Raw genomic sequence first — 17,178 nt, forward strand, 5'->3', positions numbered from 1 at the left:
TGAGTTCAGCAGGAGAAAGTCCAGCAGCTAGGCCAGGTCTCTACTTACAACCACATGCCTCTGTGCTCAATGGGAAATGATCAGAGACAGTTTCAAGGGACATATCAATAATTCAAAACATCCCAAACTAGCATAAACAAATAAGAATTAGTGCTCTCTTCTTTCTCCTGCCAGCATGACTGGAAGATGTTACTGATGCCTTAAATGTGCAGTCTCAAGCACTGTTGTCAGAGCTGTCCCCAGCTGATGAGTTGCTCCACATTGTGCATTTATTTCAATTTTTTAAAAAAAAAGATTGAGCTGAAACACTGAGCAGAAATTCAGAAGAAGTGAGTCTTGTTCTCAGGAATACAGAAGATGGACATGGCAAGTTCTTATGGACTCAGCTTTTCTGTTGGAGAAATTAATGATCCATTATTTGCTCTTTCTAAACAGATCTTCATATCTTGGGTGTATTATTTTCAGTTTACACAATCAACATATCTTCTAACATTAGGTGACATGCAAATGTCAGAGATGCTATTTTGATATGTAGTGATGCAAACTGTGACTCTATGAAACTCCTTAATCAGAACCTCTTTTGTAAGCAAAATCTTTTGGCAAACTGCTCTCAGCATTTGCCCAGCAAGTAGCATGGGTAAATATTCACAAAAACAACACTGCTTCTACTTGGAAAACATCAAACTGCATCAAGGCTGTAGAGACCATGAGTACTGAAGGAAAATGCTGATGACTTGGCATTTTGTACTGCCTAATCTCTTAAATATTACATGTGGAAGCCTCACAGAAGTAAAGTCCTGTCAAAGGAAAGAACTTCTGTATGCCAGATTTCTATGTAAAAACAGATTTCCAAATACAGTGCCTTATTTTGCTTTATGGTCTTACATAAAAAACCTTCCAAAGCTGTGCACAGCTCAAAAGCAAGGGGAAACAAAGTTAAGACCTCTGGACTTCAAGGAGTGAATCTTGGCCCTGCTTTCTCTTCACTCATGTGTTGGTATTGACCTGGAGATCTGCCTCCTTTGAACTGCCAGCACAAAGAAACCCTTGCCCAATTTCCAGGGAGAGGGGACTTAAGAGACTGGAAGAAGGGGGGTTTAAAGGAGTACAGTCTTTGGAGCATGGATTTATTCCTTAATTTAGTTATTGATGTTATGGAAATATACTAGGCTGTAAGCAGACAGATTTTTTGTTTTATTAACACATTGAAGGAATGGACTTAAAGCTAAGAATACGATGATCTGCAGTTTAGATTTGTGCCATAACATTTGTGAGGGCACAGGGTTAAAGACAAATATGCCAAGAAATAGAGCTACCAGATATGTAGTTTGACAGTGAGGCATGTATTTCTTTTGGCAACAATCACATTGTGGAAAAAAAGCCTTTTTCCCCCTTTGCTCCCAAAACAACACCCCTTTTTGTTGTTGTTGTTGTTGTTGTTGTTGTTGTTGTTGTTGTTTAAGAGCCCCTTGCATGAACACCAGGTCAGACACATGACCACATACAGCACCTGGTGTGGTAAAACACAGCATATCTGAGGACATCCGATACCAGTACTGAGGAGGCAACAGAAGACAAAGGCTGGTTCAGCCATTGCTGCAGTAAACCAAAGTTTAAAAAAATTCCTTGGGGCTTCATTTTTAGGTCTTTTCCGGAAAGTTACTTCCACATTATACTGAGTCTGAGATAATTCAAAGAAAACATGTCCTATGCCTGCCTACAGATCTGGCCTTCTGACAGCATCATGTCTTGCAGTACCTTCCATCTCCACCTGGTCCAAGGATGAAGACAGTATATTTTAATTTCTTTCTGTTTTGCAGAACAGCTGCAAAAAGAGCAACTCCAAGAGAGCAGCCCACCTACACTCCTGTGCTCAGCACTGTTTGACAGCTCTGTCCTTGCACAGCTTTGAAAGCAAGTGAAGAATCACAGGCTCTGCCAAGTGGTCTGGAGGCACTTATGTTCACACGTTTTGGGACTAGCCCTCTCTGAAGCAGATTGACATGTTGATTTCTGAGCAGTTGCTTTCCTTTGAGAAATGTATGATATTCCACTTGCTCTAAACCACTTGCTCTATACTGGCTGGGGTAGTTTGGAGTGGGAAGAGAAAGGTGGATAAAAAGGAGGGTCACTTAAGCATCTGAATGTAAGCATCTGAACACAGCCTAACAAGGCTGTGTTATAGCCCACCAGTGTGCTGTTTTACTGTGAGTTAGGGCTACATGTGGCACGCATGGCTAGCAGTACTGAGTCAGCCCTGTCCTGGGGCATCAGGCACAGCATCACCAGCCAGGCAAGGGAAGGGATTGCTCTGCTCTGCTCTGCACTGGGACAACCTCACCTCCAGTGCTGGGAGCAGTTTTGGGTGCCACAATATAAAAAAAGTATTAACCTGTAAGACAGTGTCCAAAGGAGGGCCATAAGGATGGTGAAAGGCCTGGAGGGGAAGCCATGTGAGGAGTGGCTGAGGTCATTTGGTCTGTTCAGCCAGGAGGAGACTGAGGGAGATGTCACTGTGGCCCTCAACACCCTCACAAGTGGAAGCAAAGGGACAGGCACTGATCTCTGCTCTGTGGGGACAGTGACAGTGACAGAGGGAATGGCCTGAAGTTGTGCCAGGGGAGGTTTAGGCTGGGTATCAGCAAAAGGTGTTTCCACCCAGAGGGTGGCTGGGCACTGCTCCCTAGGGAAGTGGTCACAGCACCAGCCTGGCAGAGCTCAAGAAGTGTTTGGGCAATGCTCTCGGGCCCATGATGAGACTCTTGGGGTGTCCTGTTTAGGGTCAGGACAGCCCCAAAATGAACAACCTAAACATGCTCTGACACAGCTTTGTGTTGTAAATGTAACATTTTCTTTACACGTATTTGCTAATCCTGGAATAGAATTGACTAAGAAATGGGAAGTCACTGCCTAGTGATCTCAGCTCAACATCAATGCAAGGTTCTCAGAAAACAACTCTATTCTAGGAAAAAAACTTCAGTCAAAGACCAAAGTGGAAGACAAAATTCTGCCACCCTTTCCCCAGATACCACTGCAACAGGAAGCCTTGCCTTGTCCAAAATTAACAACACACAGTCAGAAGTCCTGAGTAAGTTTAGACTCTTTACTTGATATGATACAGATACACTAACAGTGGCCTCTTCCGAGAGGTTCTCTCAGTCTGAGCAATATAGTATCTTCTGTCTGTTCCCTTTCCATGGGGAATGGAGACATGAAGGAGTTGGGTACATCCACCTTGTTCTTTGCTTCATGCACAGCAGAGACACTCACCAGCTACTGTAGCCTCCTTGACAGAAGCAAGTGAATTTTGCCAAACAAGAAGAAAAAACCCCATAAAACTCAAACACAAAATAAAATAAAAACAAAACAAAAAACCAAAACAAAACCAAAAAATCCAAAAGAAAAACAAAACCCCAAACAACTAAGAAGAAACAAACAGGGAAGAACAACAAAAGTGACATCTTAACTGTTTATGAGTTGATCACATGAGGAACCATTGCAGTCAGACTGTTAAACTGAAGACTACAGATTAATCAGTTGTAGATCTAAGGGATGAAACTTAAGGAACTTCCCAGAATGGTTTCCCTCAGTGCTTCCAACTTTCACAGTTTCTTATTCAGCTTATCAGATTTAGTGTTTCTCAAGGACCCACGTCCTGAAGGCAAATTATCTGAAATGCGAAGAGCAGGATGAAATGCTCTAAGATAGTCCATCTGTTTTAATTTCAGAGAGACACAAGATATTGTGATCTGAGCACTACCAGATGGGAACTCTCTGAAATAAGATTTTTTTTTTCCTGTTAGGAAATGATGATTAGCTAAAATTTAAACCCATCACAAAACTCTAACAGTTTTGACAAAAGTTCTCAGATCCAGATGAGAATCTTTGGTCATTAGATAAAAGAGATTCCCTTTTTTAAGAAGCAAGTAATTTGGAAAAGTTGCTTTGAGACATGCATCTATGGGTACAAATTTACACAGCCTATAAGACCAAGATCCACCAGCACATGTCAGTTACTTGAGTTCATCAAAAAGCAAAGGAAGAGCTCTAGCCCGTTCATCCTTCTGGGTTGGGGCTATTTTTCCATGTTAGGCTTTAGCCTGAGGCTAGCAGTTAATGTTTATTTTTGAGAAAAACTTAACACACTGGGGCTGTGACTGGAACTCAACAGAAAAATAGAGTGATCATGGGGACTTTTGCATAACTAGTTTCACTTTAAAATACTTCACTTCTCTCATTTCCCTCCTTAACTTCCTCTAAAGCTCACCCACTGCCAAAATTTCTTATTTCTGGCAAGTGTCAAAGTGTTTTCCAGGAGAACTTGTTGACATACCAGTTGTGCTCCATTTTAAATTCCTCTGGTTGTTTCAACATACATGACTCCCACTTGATCTAGGCCTCTTTTTTTAGCTAATTTTTGCCCCATAAAAATGCATATCCTGGTTTTCTCTAGGAAAAAAAAAGGTCTCTTTCAGTGACCTTTGCTCTCTTGTTAGAACAAAGGTCACTGAAAGAGAGGGGGAAAGATTCAAAAGGAAAAAGAAAAAATAAAGCACTTCTAAGAAATTAAGCACTAAGAAATTGGCACTAAGAAATTAGTCACCTTCCAACATTTAACACATACAACCTTGCCAAGCCAGAAAATGATCAAAATATTAGAGTAAAGGTCAGAAGACAGAAAAGGGGTATTCCTTTCTCTCTTGATGCTACATTTTCTAAAACCATTATGATTAAGTGGTGTAATATTTGCTGGTTAACAGAATCACTCAGAGTAATAGACTTGCAGGAATGTGTTGAGAAATCATTCTAAGAAGTTTTATAATTTGCCAGATACAAAGAAGAGAGACATGTTTCTGCAGTAGAAAGTAGTGTCGAGCATCCCATTCTTGATCAGACCGTAATTATTATTTGTGTGATGGTTGGTATCTCAGAGGTGGAAGTACTCATTTTGGTGAAAAAAATTCCCTTTTAAGTCTCAACTTGCCAAAGAAGTCCTCAACCAAAACCAACACTACATGTGAACACCACTGGAAGCACACAGACTCCCACTATGATGCCATCAGCCCCAGTCAGCATTTTTATATCTCTGGTGTCCAGACCATTTGCAGGACACACAAAGTCTAGCATCAATTTAAATAGCACCAGTATTATTCTCCTGTTCAGTATTGCTTAGAAAACCCATGTAAAAAGCATGGCATATTGAGTGAGACATAGACTGAGATTTGAAATTTTGGCAGGTTGTCAAAGGGGCATCAAAAAAACAAGAATTACTTTTTTTGTGTGTGTGTGCTGAAAGGATCAGGACAAAAAAAAGGTGACTCTCAGGAGTTCATCGTCTCCTAGAGTTATGCCTTTTTGGCCAGCTGAAATAAGTAATAATGTCATATTTGGGCTGAACAGCCATGAGGAAGCCTTAGAGAATAGAAAGAGCATGTACAGAGGAATTGGCCAGATGACCAGGAATATTTGGGTGTAGAAAGTCTTAAGAATCTTTGTGGAAGTGGAAAGGAGGGGGCTAAAAGTAAAGTAGACATGTAGTCACAGTTTTATGAAATCAGTACAGAAAATGCTCTTCTCCCAGTGCCCCAAAAAAAGAACATTTTCTGCATACTGGCATACAGATCTCCAGAAGATCTTCATTCACTGAACAGACTTCAAGCACATAACACTCATACAGCTGCAATCCCACAGTCATACTATTATTTTAAATCTACAGCACCTAGTATAAACCAGACTACTTAAAAATAAGCCATTACAACCCCGAGACAGTCAAAGGCACACAGCTGCCATGGGAGTGCTCTTGCAAGCAAGCAAGAGTGATCTCATTTCATTCCCATGAATTTGATTTTTACATGAAAACAGCTTTTGCACATACACATTCAGAACTCTGAAGAGTTTCATATTGATTTCTTGTTTTAAACAAATTTATTCTGTACTCACATAGTTGAACAGCTACTGTGCTTTTTCAAGTTATTGTAAAATCTTTCAGCATCAGCTATGTTAATCTGTAACATACACTATGCAGCTTGTCACTGATAAATCAGACATTAGAATCAAACATTTTGCTCACTTAAATGTGGCAATTACTGCCGTGGAGAGAGCAGATATTGTGAAGGAGACAGATGTCAGTCATTGCACGCACTTCTTTTCACAGAACTGCATTACTGCTTTGTATGCTGCAGACAAGTTTGGCAACATTTCTCAGTCAATGTGGTTTGTCCATGCACAAAAACTGGGGAAAAATTCTTATTGCAGATTATCTCATTATGCAGATTTTTAACATCAGACCAAAAATAACTCCTAGGCTAGAACTGCTATTCCATATGGGAAAGATTTCTCAATACAAATCCAGCACAATTTTCCCTTCTCACTGCCCTGGCTTTGTACTTATTTGAGGAACTAAGCTTGATCCATGCCCAAGCTATGGAGCAGTCCCAAATGATGGAATCAAAACTAAGTCTCTCCCCCGAATTTAAGAAAGGTGCAGAGATCATTTAAGATTAACAACTACCCTAACCTTGATCTAGCTGCACCAAATCACTCCAAGAACTCTCCATCTGTAAGTGGTTGTGCTTGTAATGACCATCAAATCAATATCAAAGTGCTCATCAGTGACTGCAAGTCAATCTTTGACTCTTATATCCCAACAGAAATTAACAGCGATGATATTTTTAAAAGCCCAACAATTATTAGAGGAGGAAATAGCAAAATCTGGCTTTTGGCAGTGTAGAAATTAATCCCTCCTACATCTGCAGATATATAATTTATCACCATGAAAACGTGATGAGAAAATGATTTATTGGTATTCTTCTTCAGAGGGGCAAATTAGAAAAAAGGAGGAAATGACCCAATCAGTGCCACACAAAGGCTCTTTAGCAGATGCAAGTATTGAATATCTTTTCAGCTCTTATGCAGGACTATAAAATTATTTCAGGATAAGAAGCAACATTTTTACTACAATAAGCTTGTAAAATTGCTTATTACAAGCAATAAGATGCTTGTAAGGACTCAAAACATCTCACTGAGTTTTTGTGAACCTTTTCATATCAGAAAAATTCATAAGAATCTAGATTATTCTATGTAAACTTGGTTTGCATTTGATACTCCTGAGAAGATACTACTTCTAGAACAGGTGTTGAAGAGCAGAGATATTTAATATAAAGGGAGTTATCTATAGGTATGGGACAGAAAAAAGTTGCAACTTTTCACTGAAAAGCCACATTGCAGAGGGCTGAAAATGTTACATCACATAACAAAAAGACAGCTCACTCTCCCCATTGGTTGTTTTTTGCCCCTTTCCTTTCCTTTCCTTTCCTTTCCTTTCCTTTCCTTTCCTTTCCTTTCCTTTCCTTTCCTTTCCTTTCCTTTCCTTTCCTTTCCTTTCCTTTCCTTTCCTTTCCTTTCCTTTCCTTTCCTTTCCTTTCCTTTCCTTTCCTTTCCTTTCCTTTCCTTTCCTTTCCTTTCCTTTCCTTTCCTTTCCTTTCCTTTCCTTTCCTTTCCTTTCCTTTCCTTTCCTTTCCTTTCCTTTCCTTTCCTTTCCTTTCCTTTCCTTTCCTTTCCTTTCCTTTCCTTTCCTTTCCTTTCCTTTTACATTTTTCATGGTCATTCAGGTTTAAATCAGACACCAGCCTCTTTGTTTACTTCTTAATTGGAAAACAAAAATATTACATCACAATTATACAGTCATGCTTTTTAAATTACAAAGTGGTGAAAGGCCTTTTGAAAGACAAAATGGGAACTTTGTGTCTCTGGAAGCTCCAGTTCTTCACTCAGGGACTCATATCTTAAGTTCAGATTCCCCACTGTGAGCAAGAGTACAGGACAGGGCATGCTCAAGGAGCACCCACGATATCTTCAAGGCAAAGGTTCACTAAAAGTCATTCCTATGTACAAAATAGCAAAAATCTCTTTGCATGTTATGCAAAATAAGCCATGGGCATCAGTATCTGGAGATGTGACTCTGCACACATGGTGTTGTCCCACTAAGACAACATGCATTAAAGTTATTCAGATGAATATTTAGAATATCTGTCAGGTGGATGAGAAAACTACCAGTGTCTTTCTCTCAGTGAGAAAGTTCAAACTTTCTCCAGTGAAGCCCTCCCTGTCTTTCTGAAGCCTGGATGATTTGTCACCACGTCCTGACACACAGGAAGCAGCTTACATGACAGCTTCCACAGCTCTCTCTTTCACTGATGAACAGACACATCTGTAAGCTGCTGGTTAGCTAAGAGGTCAGTGCCTCTGTGTTCCAGATGTGCATTTAGAAACACAGCCCAACCTGCCAGCCCAAGCTCTGTAAGTGTCTGATACAGAGGCTTTTGGAAGCTGCTCACTATGATTGTGAAAGCATGAGAAGACAGTGTGGGAACTACTCAGAAACTCAGATTTATTACAACTTGATATCCCCCAGTCAGAGAGTATCCTCCAGAAAACACACATGTTAATCTCTTGCATTCACCAAGGTCTCCTACATAAATAGAAATTAAGGCAGGGCATCCCAATCTACTTTCTAATGAAGCCACAATCATTTTGTGTTACCACAAAAGTATCCTATAATTGAATTCCCTGTCGTGATTTCTTGAAAAGATTATTGTAACACCAAGAAAAAAGCATTAAATTCCACACATTTATTCACAAACCACAAGAACATCTTTCTCTCTTTCTGGGACACAAGCTCTGATGTAGGCTAAGGCTATCCTCTAGAAACCACATTCTTTTTTTTCCTCACCAACAACCCTCTACAGAAGCAGAAAAAGGAATATAAGACACAAATGAAGAACACATGTTAAAAAATTAAAAATAAAGGGAGACCATAAGAGTAATTCCTATCATCCATCTACTAGTTCAATGAATGACCCAACATCAACCTCCTGAAATAGCCACACAACAGCACACAAAATGTTCCCCCTGCAAAAATGTGCTTGAAATGAAAACATGCCGTGGAAGAGTCATTAAACCTGAATAAACTGACCCAGAGTTCAATAAACAAGCTTCAAGACATTGGTGATAAGAAGTGAAAACATCCAGTACAAACACGAATATCACTGCACAGCAAAACCCCTGAGCTACATGTACACAGCTCCTCAGCACACAGAAACACAGCAATTATTCTTCCAAATATTTGCTGTTTATTCCCACTTATCTCATGTTCAGGTACAATACACTTATGTCATAGGGATAGTCTGACACATACATTTAGTATTTATCATGTTTCTGATTATACAAAGATTTTGATTACAGATCTACACTGCTGCACTCTAGTCAAGGCCTCTCATTACCTCCTCTTGGCATTAATCAGTGCTGAACATCCTCAAGTAGAGACCAAATACAGTGGATTTCCAATTTTTATCTCCTGGGGGATATAAAAGTTTTCACAGCAGCTGCTTTCTAGTAGGTCTAACAGTTGAGATCGTACAGCAGTGTGCAGAGTTCAGGCTCTGAATGGACACAGCCCCAGAGAGGCATCAAAGCACAGGAACACAAACCAGAAATTAATGGCAGAACTAAGACAGAGCATTTCCAGGGAGACCTGGGTGCTGGAGGTCCCCATTGAGGCTTCTGGTTCTACATTTTTAACCCCCTTCTGTTTTTCCTTTGTCATCCAGTGCTCCTTACAGAGTTATTTTCCTTTATTTTCACATAGGAAAGAGGTCCTGAAGGATGAGCCAGACAAGGCTGCAAGAGTAAGGGATCTTTCTGCTCTAAAGCACATGCATGAGTTGAACAACACAGCAGGCACTTACACCTGCTTCTATTAATCTGCAGCCACAAAAATTAGGGGTGGGTGGTGTCATGCACAGCTCAGCCCATTCCCAAGCAATGTTTCCCATTCATTCAACAAATTGAATTCATTCGGTGAGGCTGATAGTCACAGGGAGAGAGGAGGAACATCAGTTCAGACTCTGCAGGTTTTTGCAGTGGGGCTATACCTGTGTCCTAGAAGAGCAAAGGATGCAGAATGTCATGCCCTGTACCTCAGATGGTCACTGCTGCATGTTATGGCCTGACAACAGTGGTTGTACAGTTTGGCTGTCTTGATGCTTCCTCAAATGGCTTGATACACCAACTTTCCATCAGCCAAGGCTGTGCAATTGAACTTCATCCTGTACAAAGTGAACCCTGAGGGACCCCTTCAGGGCTGAATTTGAAATCTCTTATTTTTGTAAATCTCAATCTCCCCACAGTGACTAGGGACAATTTCTGCTCCAAAGGACAGAATCCAGTACATATCAAGTGTCTCTTAGGCTGCACCACAACATCAAGACATTTTGAGAAGCAGAAGTTGGACATGGACTTCTTCTCTGACATGATGGTGATTGTCATGGGAAGAAAGGGGGGTAACAGGGGACAACACTTTTTTCTACAGTATCACTAGCTCCCTAATCCACCTGCATAGCACCTAGATATTACTCCTGTGATAATCCAAATGTGATTAGACTGGCTTTGAGTAGCTCAATGTCTCACTCAACATATGTCTTTTCAGAGATCAAGACAGATGCAAACACCATCCTGTTTGGGTTCCTGTTACATCTGTTACAGAACTTCCACACTAAGGGTCTCCACACTCTCCCACTTCTTTTCCCTTTACTTCTGGGGATCTTTAATGTTTCCATTTCCTGATTTATGTCTAACTGGAGCAGTCTCTCTGTGGCTGCCTCCTGGCAGAGCACATGATGGGCTGTGTGCCCTGCTGAGCCCAGCCCAGTATCAGCTGTCATCCCTCTCCAGTCTCACTTCCTATCTGATACCTCACAAGGTGAAGTCCTGTGACTTCAGGCTTTTTTCTTCCTTCTCCTCCCTCCCTCCAGGCGCCTCTTTTTGCGTTGTGTTTTACTGCTTTCCTGAGCTCTGCCCACCAGCGCCAGTTGTCCTATGCATTAAGAAAGCCATTTCCTGCAAAAAACAGGAGAGCCCTTAGCTCTCCCCCGCTCCCTAGCTGATCAACAACCTTGAAGATATCTGGTTGCACTTTTTTCTCCTCTTTCTTGCAGTAACAGCACCACCTTTTGGTTCCCGGCGCAATGCTGTGATTTCAGGTCAGCAGCACAGCGATGCCTCTGCAGAACGCTGACGTGTCCCCCCCCGCAAAAACCTTGTGTGCCTTAACTGTGCTCATATTTCATCTGCAGTAACCATTGCCTGGGGCAGAGAGGATCCCGCAAACCACTGGAGTGAGGAGTCATCCCCTCATCCAAGCACACACCACCTGAGTACTACTTCTCCTAACTCAATGCCTTTCAGATAAGATAACTGGGTAGCAAGGAATTCAATCTCCACCCAGCTCTGACCTCAACAAAGCAGGTGGTAGTACGGCTCACAGCACACAAATCTTTTCAGCTCTGAACATAGATTAACATACCAATCCTTTATCCTTCCCAAACTGGCCTTCAAACATGAACTAATCAAATGCAAAGGAGCAGTGCTTATAAACCCAGCTCTTGGAAACAATCAAGACATAGTTGCCTGTCTGGGGCTGGTGGTGCATTTTGGAGAGGAAGAAATACTGGGAAGTTTTGGGGGGGCAAGGCAGTAAGAATGTGACGTGCTAGGAGGGATATGACAACACATATGCATTTAAAGTAAAGGCTCAAATTCAATGTTCTGTCAATGTTCATCCTGAAACCCTGGGTGTTCACCTCCTTTAGTGGTGAACATCAATTCTACAGTTACAACACAAAAACTGCCATGGTTTGAAGTAAGTGCTCTAACACAGTCTTCAGTCACCCACCAAATTCCCCTTTCCCTTCCAGCTCTGATAAATCAATCTGACTTTATTGAGTTCCTCCAGCTGGGCTGTGATCCTCCTGTTTGCCTTCAGGGCTAGCAACAGCAGCAGAGGTGAGGCTCTCCTAATCAGGGGTAAAGCAGAACAGATGCACCTCTTTAACGGTGTAAATTCAAGCCAGTTCCAGAAAGGAAAGTGTTTTGCTCAGAATTCAGCAGAATCTGCTTTATTTCAGGGATTAACCTTTCCTTTACACTCTCTTGTAAATCTCATTCCACAGCCTCAATGCCTGTGACACCAGAACTAAACCACTTAAAGATCAATAAATAAATGCACCTGCAGTTGTCTGATGATGCAGAGCAGGTTTCTGCTGTCCCTGAACTCTGAGATGAAAAACAATTATAGGTTGACTCATGTTTTCTTGGACTATGACTGTGTGTCTTGAGCTCTGCACTGGTAGAAAGGGAAGTAGTCAGTCATATTTAAAGATATACTCACAACCATCTACATTCTGATTTATGATGTGCTCCAGTATCTTTGAATTACATTTAGTATATTTAAATCAAATTAATATTAATTTGCAAGACTTTTCAAAATCAAAGCATAACTATCCAGTAACTTTCCTTAGCTACTTCTCATTAGAATTCTAATCTCAATTAGAATTAATGATTCTAATATGCATTATTTCGTGTTACTTTTCTCTGATTAAGCTGAGGATCCTGATTCCACAGGAGTAACATTAAAGATAAAGTACCAGGGAATGCAGACACCATCATAAACTTGATGTGTCTATTGCCTGGGCTCAAATGCTATCAGTCTCAACAAAACTGGTATAAATGTAGATAAAAAGCCTTGTACACTTTTATCTTTCCCAATTCATCTGTTCCAATGCATCTCTCAGTGGTTTTTCAGGGTCATAGTTTGGCTAATCAACAGCCGTCTTTGGAATGAAAACTTGGCTGAAATGAGTATATTAGCCTCCCTATGAGTATATCTAATATGAATCCAAATGAAAAGTAAATATTCAAAGACTGGAAAAATGTTTGTCTGTTAAACCCGTCTAGATGACCACAACTTCCATAGGACTTCCATAGGAAGGAAATAGCAAAGAGTTCAGGTATACACAATAAAGTTGGCACGGCTTTTTTCATGGTCTCTCCCACCTACACAGCTGTACCTAGACAGGAAATTTCTAAATATCCCGCACTGCTAAAACAGCAGCTCCTGAAGAAAAACCAGAACTTTTGCAAAGGCCATTGCTAATTGCTGTCAAAAGTTTTCCTTTTGCTTCACTTACATCCTGATCCCAAACTCCTTGAGCTTATAGCAAGACTTGAATTGGCTGCTTTAGGCTTTCATATGGATGCAAGCTCTACTTTTCTAATGGGGCTGCTATTAAAAAAAGGGGGGAGCAAATCAATGTGTCCTTTGTTTAGCACCTAATGAAGGATTTGAGTCTTGATCATAAAATCACAGGATGGTTAAAAGGGACCTCAAAGATCATCTGGTTCCAACCACACTGCTATGGACAGGGACAACTTTCAGCACACCAGGTTGCTCAGAGGCCCATCCAGCTTGGCCCCAGGGATGGGGCATCCACAGCTTCTCTGACAAACATAATCTATGTTGGACTTCAGACAGCTGATCTTGCTCTGGGGCAGGGGAAATTCTTAGTAAGTTTTGATCTTATGGCAGTACAACCAGAAAGTACCTGAGAGTGTATTTTGCACACAACCCAACAGGATTTCAAGATTTTTCTGCTGATAGCTCATTTTTGCCAGCAACCAGCAGCCTGAAAATTTGTGCTGAATGACCTCTTGGTTGTTCCAGCTGGAATTGGCAGAGACCATCCAGCCCCAATGCAATTTAATGTATTTTGTAATCTTAACTTAGTGAACAGAGTTCACTTAAAGCGGCTCTGAAATACAGATTGTTCCAATTCATCCACAGCAGAAGTGAGGCTAATAAACCAACTCACTTCAAATGCCCTGGAGGTACCTTTGATAAGATACCTACTGCCACACAGTCATCAGTAGTTTGTTTTCAGCCTGTAGTGGGAAGTACAACGTGATCATGAGAAGGGAAAGCCATTCCTGAATGAAAACAGAAAACCAGCAAGATTGATAAGGAAACCAGCGAGAAAATGTTAATACATAGGCTAAGTATCCATTAGGAGCAAACAACTCTCCTAGCAATAAGAAGTGCAAATTTACATTGCTCTTTAATTTTATATCCCGCTGCTGTTTAAGCAGTGGGAAGAGAATTAAGATCTTTCCATAAGAAACTGGAAATGTCAATCTCCCGTGAAGAAACTGAGTTACTGTGAATGTTGGCAGTGGTATCTCTGACCCCTGCCTTGCATGGCTTGTGCTAGTGAAGCTGCTGGGGGTTTGGACACCACCAACAGAAATACAGCAAATAAATAAAAGCCAGGCACATTCTGATGCAAGATCTCCTGTAATTTTTATTAACTGAGAGTTCCCTTTGATTTCCCTGAAAAGCCCAACCAAATCCTCCTGTCTCAGACCAGCTCACACACACACAGCAGAGGGAGCCAAGCTACTAGAAAATATCTCATGGCTGGGAAATAGGGTGCATACCATGGTGACTTCACAGGCCTGAATCTCCAGCTATCCCCTATAGAAGTTCCAGTGTGGTGAGGTCCTCACTTCCAACTCAAACACCCCCTGAATACACAGCTGGCAGTCAGCAATGCATCTGACTGGTTCTCTCTGATTCTTCCATTTTTTCAGGCATTATTTTATTTTTAGGATTTTTTTATTTTTCAGATTTTTATTTTTAAGGATTTTTTCCTTTCATCAGCATGTTTTGTTCTATGGGTTGTATATAAATCCCAGTACTTTAAGGCACTGCAGCAAGAGTAAAACCTTTTCCTTTCTGTGGTCACTCTAACCCAGCTCCAGATTCCCTTTACCTGGCAGCAAGCCATGGAACTCTCCTGTGAATCTGTCCTCATGTGGTGCTGACCTTGACCCTATCCTAGCCTTGGTCACACCTCTCAGACATGGGAATATCGCGTCATAAACTCACAATCACTGGTACTCATGGGGCAGGATGATTTGTGGAACAGCCTTATTACCACTACACTGTGTTGCAAAAAACTTCTGGATAATCTTGCAGTGCTGAAAAGCAATGACATGGCAGATTTAATTAAAAGACAGGCAACTATAAAGAAGTAGACTTGGGGAGGGGAATGAATCCCCTCAGAAAAAATTCAGAGTCTGTCTCAGATGGCCAAAACAGTTCCCCAGACAATTATCCTCTCTTTGACCCTACAGAGTACTTTCTAAAAAAGCCAAGTTCCCCTAAATAGTGAATATGCCTTCAGTTTCAGCCTAAGAGCCCCACGAGAACTATGAAAACACAGAAGGTATAACCCTCGTCTGTCAGCACCCCCTCTAACACCAGCAAATCCTCTGCTCTTCAGTGGGTGAGCAGAGTCATTCCTATCTGAGCCTGTCTGAATGTCCCCACCAGGAGTCAGTTGTGAAGACCAAAAAGAGGCCTTAAACCCAACAACTCAACCTGAAGAGCCACGTGCTGTATTAAAGGCAGTGGCATTCTTGCACACCCTGCACAGCCCTAGTGGTGTTGGCCTTGACATAGTCACCTGTATGGTGACCTTCAGGACTTTCAGCCCAAAGGCCACCTACAGCAGGACAGCATCTTTGTGCCTTGTTAGTTTGGGCCCCAGAACCAACATCTGTTAGGGTAAAAAGTTAACATTTATGTACCCTATGTCAGATCAAGTTGCTTTTGTATTAGAATAGTTTGGGATGATGAACTTCTGCCTGTACGAAAATAGACATCCTGCCTTTTCCACCTCCACCTCTTAAATTTTAATCCACAGAACCACAGAACATTTGAAAAGTTTGGATTGAAAGGAAACTTTAAAGGTTATGAGCAGAGCCATCTTCAACTCCATCAGGTGGGACAAAACCCCATGAGCCTGACCTTGAGTGTTTCCAGGGATGGGGCATTTACCAACTCTACCAATAACTTGTTTTATCTAGTGCTTCACTATCCTCATTATAAAACTTTTCTTCCTTTTAACTATCTGAATCTACTCTCTTTGAGTTTAAGACCATTACCCTTTGTCCTATTACAGCAGGTCCTAATAAAAAAATCTGTTTCTGTCTCTTTTATTAAATATTAATAATTGAAAGGCAACAATAAGTTCCCCCCAGAGCCTTCTCTTTCCCAGGCTGAACAATCCCAGCTCTCTCAGTCACAGCAGAGCTGTTCCATCCCTCTGATCACCTTGGTGGCTCCTCTGTGCTGGCTCCAGCAGGTTCCTGTCCCTCCTGTGCTGGGAGCCCAGGGCTGGATGCAGTGCTCCAGGTGGGTCTCAGCAGAGCAGAGCAGAGGGGCAGAATCCCCTCCCTGCCCTGCTGCCCATGGGGCTCTGGGTGCAGCCCAGGACACGTTTGGCTCTCTGGGCTGGGAGTGCCATGGCTGGGCCATGTGCAGCCTCTCACCCACAGCACCCCCAAGCCCTTCTTGGCTGCTCTGGGGGCTGCTCATGTCCAGCTTGGGCTGATGCTTGGGATTGCCCTGATTAAGGTGCAGCACCAGCACTTGGCCTTCAAACCCATGATTTTTCTCATGAACCTCTCCTCGAGCTTGTCTGGGTCCCTCTGGATGGCATCCTGTCCTTCAGGTGTGTCAAACACCTCACCTTGGTGTCCTCTGCAAACTGGGTGAGGGTGCAGTTGATCTCACTGACTGTGTCATTGATGAGCAGTCCTAGTACAGACACCTGAGGGTGACGAGTGATGAGGGACCACCTGTCACTGACCTCCATCTGGACATTAAGCCATTGACCAAAACACTCTGGATGCAATCATCCAGCCAATTTCTTGTCCAGCAAATAGTCCATCCATCAAATTCGCATCTCTCCAATTTAAAGACAAGGATGTTGTTGGGGACCATGTCAAAGGCTTCACAGAAGTCCAGACAAATTAAATCTGCAACCCTTGTCCACTGATGTTGTCACTCTGTCATAGAAGGCCGCTGGATTTGTCAAGCCAGACTTGCCCTTGGTGAAACCTTGCTGGTTGTTTCAAATCACCTCTTTGTCCTTCATGTGCTTTAGCAAAGCTTCTAGGAGGATCTGCTCCATGATATTCCCAGGCAGAGGGGTGAGGCTGACAGGGTGGTAGTTACCAAGTTGCTCCTTTCTACCCTTTTTAAAATGCTTGCCATAATGGTGTAATTAGGAGTTTAAAAAAACAAGGAGTTTTAATAATTCTTCAGCTCTAAACACAATTCAAGTACTAAACAATACGGTCTTTATGCAGCAGGGAAGAAACCACGGGACTTCCACAATTTATGGTCAAGGGAACTGAATCACAGAAACAGTGCAATATTTTCCTGAGAAATGTTAGCCTTACCCTTAGATGTCCTGAGTTTGAACTCACTTTGCTATA

The sequence above is a fragment of the Zonotrichia albicollis genome, chromosome Z, assembly GCF_047830755.1.
Source record: "Zonotrichia albicollis isolate bZonAlb1 chromosome Z, bZonAlb1.hap1, whole genome shotgun sequence".
Taxonomy (NCBI): Eukaryota; Metazoa; Chordata; class Aves; order Passeriformes; family Passerellidae; genus Zonotrichia; species Zonotrichia albicollis.